Source organism: Phyllobates terribilis, unplaced genomic scaffold (genome assembly GCF_046119375.1).
Source record: "Phyllobates terribilis strain yellow unplaced genomic scaffold, ASM4611937v1 Scaffold_4__5_contigs__length_816908805, whole genome shotgun sequence".
In the NCBI taxonomy this organism is placed as follows: Eukaryota; Metazoa; Chordata; class Amphibia; order Anura; family Dendrobatidae; genus Phyllobates; species Phyllobates terribilis.
Genome location: NW_027362764.1, coordinates 417,361,468 through 417,373,847, shown reverse-complemented (window position 1 = coordinate 417,373,847; position 12,380 = coordinate 417,361,468).

The window sequence follows — 12,380 nt, the reverse complement described above, 5'->3', positions numbered from 1 at the left end:
CTAGCAGTGTGTGGGATTTGTTCTATTAGTCCATCTATACTGACCTCCATTAGGTTGCAAATTCAATATCACTTTTTTCTGCATCTAGCTCTGAAAAAATATTTGGGCTTCTAGCAGTGTGTGGGACTTGGTCTATTAGTCCATCTATACTGACCTCCATCAGGTTGCAAATTAAATATAGTTTTGTTCTGCATCTAGCTCTGAAAAAATATTTGGGCTTCTAGCAGTGTGTGGGATTTGTTCTATTAGTCCATCTATACTGACCTCCATTAGGTTGCAAATTCAATATCATTTTTTTCTGCATCTAGCTCTGAAAAAATATTTGGGCTTCTAGCAGTGTGTGGGACTTGTTCTATTAGTCCATCTATACTGACCTCCATCAGGTTGCAAATTAAAAATAATTTAATCCTGCATCTAGCTCTGAAAAAATATTTGGGCTTCTAGCAGTGTGCGCGACTTGTTCTATTAGTCCATCTATACTGACCTCCATCAGGTTGCAAATTGAATATAATTTTTTTCTGCATCTATCTCTGAAAAAATATTTGGGCTTCTAGCAGTGTGTGGGACTTGGTGTATTAGTCCATCTGTACTGACCTCCATTAGGTTGCAAATTGAATATAATTTTTTTCTGCATCTAGTTCTGAAAAAATATTTGGGCTTCTAGCAGTGTGTGGGACTTGGTCTATGAGTCCATCTATACTGACCTTCATCAGGTTGCAAATTGAATATAATTTTTTTCTGCATCTAGCACAGAAAAAAATATTTGGGCTTCTAGCAGTGTGTGGGATTTGTTCTATTAGTCCATCTATACTGACCTCCATCAGGTTGCAAATTGAATATAATTATTTTCGGCATCTAACCCTGAAAAAATATTTGGGCTTCTAGCAGTGTGTGGGACTTGGTCTATTAGTCCATCTATATTGACCTCCATCAGGTTGCACATTAAAAATATTTTTTTTCTGCATCTAGCTCTGAAAAAATATTTGGGTTTCTAGCAGTGTGTGCGACTTGTTCTATTAGTCCATCTATACTGACCTCCATCAGGTTGCAAATTCAATATAATTTTTTTCTGCATCTAGCTCTGAAAAATATTTGGGCTTCTAGCAGTGTGTGGGACTTGGTCTATTAGTCCATCTATACTGACCTCAATCAGGTTGCAAATTGAATATAATTTTTTTCTGCATCTAGCTCTGAAAAAATATTTTGTCTTCTAGCAGTGTGTGGGACTTCTTTTATTAGTCCATCTAAACTGACCTCCATCAGTTTGCAAATTGAATATAATTTTTTTCTGCATCTAGCTCTGAAAAAATATTTGGGCTTCTAGCAGTGTGTGGGACTTGGTCTATTAGTCCATCTATACTGACCTCCATCAGGTTGCAAATTAAAATTATTTTTTTTCTGCATCTAGCTCTGAAAAAATATTTGGGCTTCTAGCAGTGTGTGCGACTTGTTCTATTAGTCCATATATACTGACCTCCATCAGGTTGCAAATTCAATATAATTTTTTTCTGCATCTAGCTCTGAAAAAATATTTGGGCTTCTAGCAGTGTGTGGGACTTGTTCTATTAGTCCATCTATACTGACCTCCATCAGGTTGCAAATTGAAAATAATTTTTTTCTGCATCTAGCTCTGAAAAAATATTTGGGCTTCTAGCAGTGTGTGGGACTTGGTCTGTTAGTCCATCTATACTGACCTCCATCAGGTTGCAAATTAAAAATATTTTTTTTCTGCATCTAGCTCTGAAAAAATATTTGGGCTTCTAGCAGTGTGTGGAACTTGTTCTATTAGTCCATCTATACTGACCTCCATCAGGTTGCAAATTGAATATAATTTTTTTCTGCATCTATCTCTGAAAAAATATTTGGGCTTCTAGCAGTGTGTGGGACTTGGTGTATTAGTCCATCTGTACTGACCTCCATCAGGTTGCAAATTGAATATAATTTTTTTCTGCATCTAGCTCTGAAAAAATATTTGGACTTCTAGCAGTGTGTGGGACTTGGTCTATTAGTCCATCTATACTGACCTCCATCAGGTTGCAAATTAAAAATATTTTTTTTCTGCATCTAGCTCTGAAAAAATATTTGGGCTTCTAGCAGTGTGTGGGACTTGTTCTATTAGTCCATCTATACTGACCTCCATCAGGTTGCAAATTGAATATAATTTTTTTCTGCATCTAGCCCTGAAAAAATATTTGGGCTTCTAGCATTGTGTGGGACTTGGTCTATTAGTCCATCTATACTGACCTCCATCAGGTTGCAAATTAAAAATATTTTTTTTCTGCATCTAGCTCTGAAAAAATATTTGGGCTTCAAGCAGTGTGTGCAACTTGTTCTATTAGTCCATATATACTGACCTCCATCAGGTTGCAAATTCAATATAATTTTTTTCTGCATCTAGCTCTGAAAAAATATTTGGGCTTCTAGCAGTGTGTGGGACTTGGTCTATTAGTCCATCTATACTGACCTCCATCAGGTTGCAAATTCAATATAATTTTTTTCTGCATCTAGCTCTGAAAAAATATTTGGGCTTCTAGCAGTGTGTGGGACTTGGTCTATTAGTCCATCTATACTGACCTCCATCAGGTTGCAAATTAAATATAATTTTGCCCTGCATCTAGCTCTGAAAAAATATTTGGGCTTCTAGCAGTGTGTGGGATTTGTTCTATTAGTCCATCTATACTGACCTCCATTAGGTTGCAAATTCAATATCACTTTTTTCTGCATCTAGCTCTGAAAAAATATTTGGGCTTCTAGCAGTGTGTGGGACTTGTTCTATTAGTCCATCTATACTAACCTCCATCAGGTTGCAAATTCAATATAATTTTTTTCTGCATCTAGCCATGAAAAAATATTTGGGCTTCTAGCAGTGTGTGGGACTTGTTCAATTAGTCCATCTATACTGACCTCCATCAGGTTGCAAATGTAAAATAATTTAATCCTGCATCTAGCTCTGAAAAAATATTTGGGCTTCTAGCAGTGTGCGCGACTTGTTCTATTAGTCCATCTATACTGACCTCCATCAGGTTGCAAATTGAATATAATTTTTTTCTGCATCTAGCTCTGAAAAAATATTTGGGCTTCTAGCAGTGTGTGGGACTTGGTCTATTAGTCCATCTATACTGACCTCCATCAGGTTGCAAATTGAATATAATTTTTTTCTGCATCTAACCCAGCCAATAGTTTTGGCCTAATACCACAGTTTGGCCACTCAGCTCTGCTCGGTTCCCATCCATTGTTTTTTTGTGCAAACAACTCCAGAGTTGTGAATTAGTTAACCACCAAAATGAGTGGAAAAAGGCCTGCTGCTGGTGGAAAGGGGAATAGGCGTGTTGGGAAGGGGAAAAAAGGTTGTGTCCGTGGGGTAGGTGTTAAAGCAACAGTAACATCTGCAGAAGAAAGACCATCTTCCAGCCAAACTAAAATGTCTACTTCTTTTAGCGGACAATGTGATAAGATCCCTTTCTTACGGCCACGCCAATCGCTACAAATTCCAGATGAGGCACAAAAACAGCAGGTGCTTCAACGGATATCAAGTGCTCCTTTAAGTGGGCTCTCCACATCAACTTCAACATGACAAATACTCCAGTCCTCAAAGGTGTCACCCCAATCGCACTTGCTTCCTCACAGCTCCCAAATCTCCAGCTGCACGTCTGAGTATGAGGTACAACAGATGGTTGAGTCTGCAGAGCTGTTTACTCGTACTATAGCCTGGGAATCAGAGGACGGCTCCAGCGCTTCTGTGAATCCAGACGAGGAAATGATCTGCAAATGATCAGGTTGCAAATTAAAAATAATTTTGCGCACAACATCACCGCTTCTTTGAGAAACTCTGTGTGTGACAGGGTGCATTTCACCACAGACACTTGGACGAGTAGGCATGGACAGGGGCGTTACATGTTGCTGACTGGGCACAGGGTAACTATGGTGACAGCAGGACAAGGGGCTGCTGTCCAAGTCTTGCCGTCCCCACGAGTTGTGTGTCAATCCTCTTTATCTCAAAGTTCCTCCCCTGCTTCTGCCTCCTCAACCTCCTCTCGGTCCTCCACCTGCACCCAAAGCCTGTCTGGTCATACCACAAGCTTTCTAACTGCGCAGAAGGGATCTTGCACACCTCCTTACTATGCTGGCAGTAGGGCTCAACGTCATCAGGCGGTTTTTACTTTGAAATGTCTGGGATATGTGAGTCACACAGCTGAGGAGTTGTGGTCACCTCTGGAGAACCAATTTCATGAATGGTTGTCTCCACTGGACCTGAAACCAGGGAAGGCCGTGTGCGACAATGCTGCAAACCTGCGTGCGGCCCTTCGCCGGGGCAATGTCACACACGTGCCTTGTATGGCTCACGTGTTGAACCTGGTTGTCCAAGCAATTTTTAGCCCACTATCCCGGACTAGATGGCATTCTGCAGAGGGCACGGTCGCTGTGTGCTCACTTCCGCCGTTCGCATCCCGCAGCTCAGCGACTTACTTCTCTACAGAAGTCGTTGGGCCTGCCCCTTTACAGGCTAAAATGCGATGTGCCTACCCGGTGGAATTCAACTCTGCCCATGTTGCAGCGACTGTGGCAGCACCGACAAGCCCTGGTGCAATATGTTCTGACGTATAGCCTGGGCCAACGAGATCCAGAGGTGGGGCAAATCACGCTGGAGGAGTGGTCTCAGAGCAGGGACCTATGCTCCCTTCTGCACAGTTTTGAAATGGCGACGAAGATGTTTAGTGCTGACGATGCCATTATCAGCATGACTATTCCGGTGATTTACATGCTGGAGCACATGTTAAACAGAATTCGGAGTCAGGTGGTGGCACAAGAGGAGGTGGAGGAAGTAGAGGAGGAGGAGTTGTATGCGGAAGGGCTAACATCTGCAAGGTCCAGACGGTCGGCAGCACCAAGGCGGCAGGCATGTGAGGGTGGGGGAGATGGTTTTACCAGGGTGCATGGTAGCAGGCAAACTAGTGAGGAAGGTGCAGGAGCCCAGGAAGAAGTGGAGGACGAACTGATGGAAGACTCATCAGATGAGGGAGACCTTGATCACATTTCTGTTGTGCGAGGTTGGGGGGAGAGGACAGAGGAAGGAAGCATGATTGTTACCTTGCCACCAACACAACAGGGACTTGGTGCTCCTGGATGCGCAACACACGAGTGCCTTCTTGCTGCACTATCTGCAACATGACCCTCGAATTGTGAGAATTAGAAATAATCCTGACTACTGGGTTGCCACACTGTTAGATCCCCGGTACAAAAGTAAATTTGCAGAAATTATTCCTGCCATAGAAAGGGATGCACGCATGCAGGAGTATCAGCAGAGACTGTTGCAGAATCTTACATGTGCTTTTCCACAAAACACCAGTGGTGCACGTAGTGAATCTCACAGTTCCAACTTGCCAACCGTGGGACCGTCGAGTGTTCAGCACTCAAACCGTAACAGAAACACAGTATCTGCTGGTAACATCAATTTTGCGGAATCATTTCACCACTTTTTTAGCCCATCCTTTGCAAGGCCACAGGAGACAAGAAGCCTGACACATAGTCAACGCCTAGAGACGATGGTACAGGAGTATCTCCAAGTAAACATTGAAGCCATAACTGTGTCACTGGACCCTTGCTCTTTTTGGGCTTCCAATCTGGATAAATGGCCGGAGCTAGCCACTTACGCCTTGGAGATCTTGTCATGCCCCGCAGCCAGCGTTCTGTCTGAACGTGTGTTCAGCGCTGCTGGTGGTGTGCTGACAGATAAGCGCACGCGGCTCTCCACTGATAATGTAGACAGACTCACGTTCATAAAGATGAACAAATCATGGATCCGAAATGACTTTTCTACCCCTGTGTCATCCTGGGGAGAGTAAAAGCTTGATGATTGGTTAAAATCACCTCACCAACCCTTTTAAGCTTTCAAATTACTAATCATGTTTATCTGTATCTTGGCTGGAAAATAATTTGGGCTTTGTAGCAGTGTGCAGCATTGATTCTAATAGTCCATCTATACTAAGCTCCACCAGATTTAAAATTACTAATCATGTTTATCTGTATCTTGGCTGGAAAATAATTTAGGCTTTGTAGCAGTGTGCAGTACTGATTCTATTAGGCCATCTACATCTATACTAAGCTCCACCAGATTTAAAATTAATAATAATTTTTAGCTGCATCTAGCCCGGAAAATAATTTTGGGGCTCCGAGATGCGCAAGACACATAAGTGCCTTCTTGCTGCACTACCTGCAACATGACCCTCAGATTGTCAGAATTCGAAGTAATCCTGACTACTGGGTTGCCACACTCTTAGATCCCCCACACTCTTCGATCAACCTTTCCATTTTAATAAAGACCAAAAAAATGGTCATTTTTGAAATTATAAGCATTAGCAGGTTATTACAAACTGAAATCAAACAGTTTTCAACTCAAAACTTTATTCTAGGTGATGTTACATTTGCACATAGGACCCCTTGTTCAAAAGGAGCTTCTGAACTCTCTCGTCCATTGAATTTTCAGGTTTTGGATGGTTTCTGCTTCAATTGTTTTGCATGAGGACAGAATACCCTCCCAGAGCTTTTGCTTAGATGTGAACTGCCTCCCGCCATCATAGACATTCCTTTTGATGATGCTCCAGAGGTTCTGAATGGGGTAGAGGTCAGGGGAGCATGGGGGTCACAGCATAAGTTTGTCCCCTTTTATGCCCATATCAGCCAGAGATGCAGATTTGTTATGAGCAGCATGAGACGGGGCATTATCATGCATAAAAATGATCTTGCTGTGGAATACACGGTTTTTCTTCTTGAACCATAGCAGGAAGTGCTGTTTGAGAAACTCCACATACATTATGGAGTTCATCTTTACCCCTTCAGGGATCCTAAAGGGGCCGACAATCTCTCTCCCCATGATTCCAGCCCAAAACATTACTCCACCTCCTCCTTGTTGGCGCTGTAGCCGTGTTTGCGTGGGGTGTCCATCAACCAGCCATCCTCCACTCCATCCATCTGGACCATCGAGCGTTGCATGGCACTCATCCGTGAACAAAACAGTTTTGAAATCAGTCTTCATGTAATGTTGGGCCCACTGGAGCCATTTCTGCTTGTGTGAAGTGGATAGAGGAGGTCAACAGGATGGCGTACGCACAGTTGCAAACCTCTAAAGGACCCTGCATCTTGTTGTTCGGGGGACGTTGGAAGCACCAGCAGTTTCAAAAACTTGTCTGCTGCTATGACAAGGCTTTTTTGCCGCTGCTCTTTTAACCTGACGTAATTGCCTGTAGGAAAGAGTCCTCAATTTGCCCTTATCAGCACGCACACGTGTGTACTGTGAATAAGCTACATACTTCTTGATTGCCAAGACACTTCATCCTGATCATCGCACAATGTTGATTGTAGTCATGCCTTGACCTAAACACTCCACAATTTGTTGCTTCTCAGCAGCCGACACATCCTTTTTCTTTCCCATTTTGGCAGAAAATGTAGGCTGCTTAATAATGTGGGACAGCCTTCTTAAGTAGTCTTGCCTTTCATTGGACACACCTGCCAAATTAATTAGCACAGGTGTCTGCAATTGCTTACAGTGATATAAAGAGCCCTGACACACATCACCATCAATGAGTTTAACTGACAAACAAACAAATTCTTCCCTTATCACTCCTAAGCACTTTTTGCATAATAATTTGGAACACAGTGTACATGTGCTTTTCCACAAAACACCAGTGGTTCACGTAGTGAATCTTACAGTTCTAACTTGCCAACCGTGGTCAGTATGGAGTTGTTCAATGAAGGGCCCAAAATTAAGATAACATAGACGGGAGAGGTCTCTATGAATAGGAATTCCTAAGTATTTGATACCCTGTGAGGGCCAGGCAAAGGGAAAGTTGGACTGGATGGAATCCTGTATGGATTTTGGGAGGGAGACATCGAGGGCCTCAGACTTCGCTGCATTGATTTTAAAATTTGACCATGTAACAAAGTGATGTATTTCAGCCATAATAACAGGGATGGATATATGTGATTGAGTGATATATACTAGGACATCATTAGCAAATAGAGAGCACTTGTACTCGGTGCCTCCCACCTCAATCCACCTAATATTGGGGTTATGGCGAATTGATGAGAGCAGGTGCTCCGTCACTAGGATGTATAAGAGAGAGGACACAGGACATCCCTGCCTTGTCCCATTGGTGATTGTGAAAGGTGATGAAAATGTTCTGATGCACCCCCTGGGCCTTGGGACACCCGGAGCCGGACCCTTTTTGGTGGATGCTGGTGGTTGTAGTCTCCGTGGCGGCGACCTGGTTCCGTGGCTCAGGGCGGTCAAACCAGTGGCGGAACTATTTATGTGGTTTTGATGTTTAAATGTCCGACTACGCCACCCATGGATTGCGGTCAGAGTGAACCGCCGCTGCAGGGCAGACCGCTGAGGCTGGTGTTGTGGGTGCAGCAGAGCGTAGCATAACTCCCCACGGGAGGAGTATAGCCTCAGGGCAGTGTATGCGGAGGATGGGGGTGATGGTGCAGGGCAGCAGCAGTAACGACACAGAGTCAGTGATGCAGTCCAGGGCCTTTACTCACAGTTCTTATTATCCAGACCACTTCTGCAGGTAACGGCTGCCCACGTCGTACTGTGCTTACCAGGTGAGGGGCTCAGACAACTCCCAGATAACTTTGGAGCGCTTCACAGGACCCCCTTTGTGTGTCCTTTGTCTGGCATTTCTTACCAACGCTTCTGTCCAGCTGCCTCGGGCCTCCTCTTGGTAAGCTTGGCGCCAGTTTCCTTGACCCTATGTGGTGCCTTCCTAGCGGGTGTAGCGACTGGTTGCGCCACATAAAATGTCACAGCCTCCGGTTTCTAGCTGAGGGTCGTTTCCCGCCTCCACTAGTTTCGGGGACCGGTCTCCCCCTTTGGCCTGACCCCTCCACGCAGGTGGATTCGGGCGTGCGGTGGCGACTCACCCGTCCGCACCCCTGGGATCCCTTCGTTCCTCGTTCCTGGAGCCTTCTCCGCTCCTCTTCCTTCCTTCTCCCTCTTCCAGGCCTGGGCCTCTGTTACTAGGCCCGCTTCCGGAGCAGAGCTCATGCAGAGCCCCTGCTCCCTGTCACTTCTGCTCAGACTTCTCTGCACTGAACTAAGATGGTGCCCACCTTTTATACTTCCTTCTCAATGCACCCAGGAACTGCTTCCTCCCTGCTCCTGCACTACAGGGTTCCCCTTCCTCAATGTTCCCTCCCCCCTCTCCAGCCAGGGACAGGGACTGTCGTGCCCATCTCAGAGGAATATTGGTCGCCCTGCCCCACGGCAATGTGGTGTAATGCATGCAGGTGTCGGGGTCCTGATCCACACTCCATCCTTACCTGAGAGTGAGATATCACACCTCTGGGTGAGGTGCAATACCTCTGTAGCAACCAAGCCCTCGTGGTGCTACAGTTCCATGCATCTTCAGCCTAGGTGACGTATTGCGATACAGGGCCGTGATTTTGGCTATAAAAGGGTCCCCTAGACCCCTAGCCCAAGCTTTTTAAGAGAATAATATATGGCGTGCCAGGAGACTCTATGGAATGCTTTCTCAGCATCCAACGAGAGTATCTAATTCCAAATTTTTAACTGCATCTAGCCCAGGAAATACTTTATGCCTAGTAGCAGTGTCTGCTAGTCAGCGGATTATCCCAGCTGTTAAGCAAGCTACACCACCTGTAGTTTGGACACTTAATTTTTTCAAAGGAAATGCTTCGGGACCCCGGGATACTCAGTGAAGAGCATCAGGAGGCACCCCAAGGCATAGGGGCTGGGAATGGCGGTAAGATGCCTTGCGGTGGACTGCCGAGCTCGATCCTTATAAAAGCTTTTTAACTGCAGCAGCTTTAGTGGACGCTACTGGAGCTGGAATTACGCGGCTGCTGGCATGAGACTTGCCCTCCAATAGATCCTTGTAAAAGGATTTAAAGTGTATTCATTCAAATTAGAGGGACAATTTAAATTAAAAAGCTTAGACCTGCCTCCACCACAGGGGGCTCGTTCGACCCACCAGCGGACAGGCACCAGTATTGGGAGAGGGGGGCTGGCCGTCAGGGTCCATCGCGGCTCTGGCACAAACCCGGCGACACGGAGGTGGCACGGGCAGGAACGGACTGGCCGTGTCGGCTTCTCACTTTTTGGATTTTAGAAGGGCATGACATGCCTATATCTGTGTCTCCCCCTCCTTTTACTCCTCCACCTCTTTTCTTTTCGCATGACTATATGTACTTGTCACTTTTCCATGTGGTAGTTATGTCTTCTGAGCAGTTTGTCAGCTTTTGGACACCTTTGAAGGTGTTTTCTATGTGTTTCTATGTGTTTTTGTTTGCCTGCCATTGGTTTTAACGGTGTTCGAATGTGTTCTACGAACAGTTCGACGAACAGTTCGGCTAACACAAGGGTGTTCGACGAACCGAACCGAACTCGAACACTACGGGGGTGGCTCAACACTACTAAGGACTCCTCTATCCTAGATAGCGGATACGCGTCTTTATGGGTGATACGGTTGATTTGTCTATAGTCCACGCACATTCTCATGGTACCGTCTTTCTTTTTTACCAAAACTAAGGGAGCTGCCCAGGGGCTACAGCTATCTCTAATGACCCCAGCTTCTTTCATTTCTCTCAGCATGCCTTTTGCGTTCTGATAATGTGCAGGGGGTACAGGTCTGTGTCGCTCTTTTATTGGTGGGTGGCTCCCCGTGGGGATGTGGTGTTCTGTCCCTCTTACTCTGCCGAAGTCTAGCGGGTGCTTACTAAAAATTCTCTCGTACTCCTGAACCACCCGGTAGACTCCTTGTTTTTGGTGCAGGGGAGTGGAGTCAGCACCCACATGAAGTTTCTGGCACCAGTCCTCCTTTTGTTTCTGGGAGCCATTACCCTCCGCCTGTGGAGATGGAGGCAAAGGCTCCACGGCCCTGATAGCTTTGTGTTCGACAGCAAACAGTTTGGCAAGTGTAGCGTACCAGGGTAAGTGTACCTCCCTCTCCCCAATGTTGAGAATGCGAACGTGCACCCTCCCATGACAGACATCAACCACCCCCCGGGCTGTCAAAATGGTGGGCCTGCTGTCTGAGTACACGGGTTCTACCATAGCTTGGTAGTCTCTGCCTCTCTACCCGATTGCAGTCCGACACCAGATCATCATTTCACTTTAGGGAGGCATGGAAATGGGGAACTGATCACTCATTCTTACGCTGCCGATCTCACCACCAGACAGTTCTACCTACTGCCGTCTCATCAGAGCCTTTATCTCTTTGTTGAGGACTCGCTGTTGGCTGGAACTAGCATTCACCGCCACCTGCTGTAAAATTACAATTACCTCTGAAAGACAAATTTTGAATCACGTTAGTACCCACAGTTATTTTAGGGTGACTTTCACGACGGTCAATGCCCACAATAATCACTCCCTGTGCTGGCAGTTCAACTTTACCATTCTTAATGGTCATCTCCTTGAACCCCATCTGCGGCACGGGCAAGCCATTACTGGCGATGATGCTCAAGTCATTGTCTGGATGCCGTGTTATATCAGCATCAGTCCAATACGGCTTAAAAAGTACATAAGGGATAGTAGTTACTTGCGACTCGGTATCCAGCAATGCACTCATGGGGATACCGTCCAGCACCACGGGTAAAACAGGGCGCCCCCCGACGTACTTATTACGCCAATTGTAAGGGCCTGGTGATCTTATGCCTGGGGGTTGGCCCTCTGCCCCAGGTTGGACTCGTTTAAATTACAGTACCTGGAAATGTGTCTGGGCTGGCTGCATCGACGGCAAATGGGCTGTCCATCCTCTGCGTAGCGGTCTGTGGGCCTCCCTCGGAATGACGGGGTCCTCCTCTGTCGACGCCACGGGACATCCTCCGGACTTGAAGCCAACTCGATGGGTCTTAACAGGTCCACTTGTAATGCCTGGACGGTCCTGGTCAACGCCGCGACGCTCCTGATCAGCTCCTGGACTTGGTGGTGCAGATCTTTCGATGAGACTTGGTTCAGGGCCTGTGCATCGGCCCCCACAGAGTCCATAGAGGAGGGTGCCGCCTCCTGGTGGTAGGTGAGAGCAGGGCGCCGGGGGTTTATAGCGCCACTTGTTGCGGGTTCAAATAGCACCCTTATGGCCCTGTCCTTAAATTGGGCAAGGGTCAGATCAGGGTTCTGAAAGAACATGAGGCGCAGCTGGGTCCTGTGGGCGCTAGACAGCAGACCTTCTATGAACTGTTCGGTTAATAGCTTATCTGTATCCTGCACGCTGCCAGTGTCAGCTTGTTTGATGGCTCTCAAAGCTTCCTGCAAATTTAGGGCATAGTCTCTGATGCTGTCCTGTGCCCACTGCTGACATCCGTAGAACCGCATTTTAATTTCAGCGGAGGTACGTGTATCAAAGGTACCCCGCAGCTGG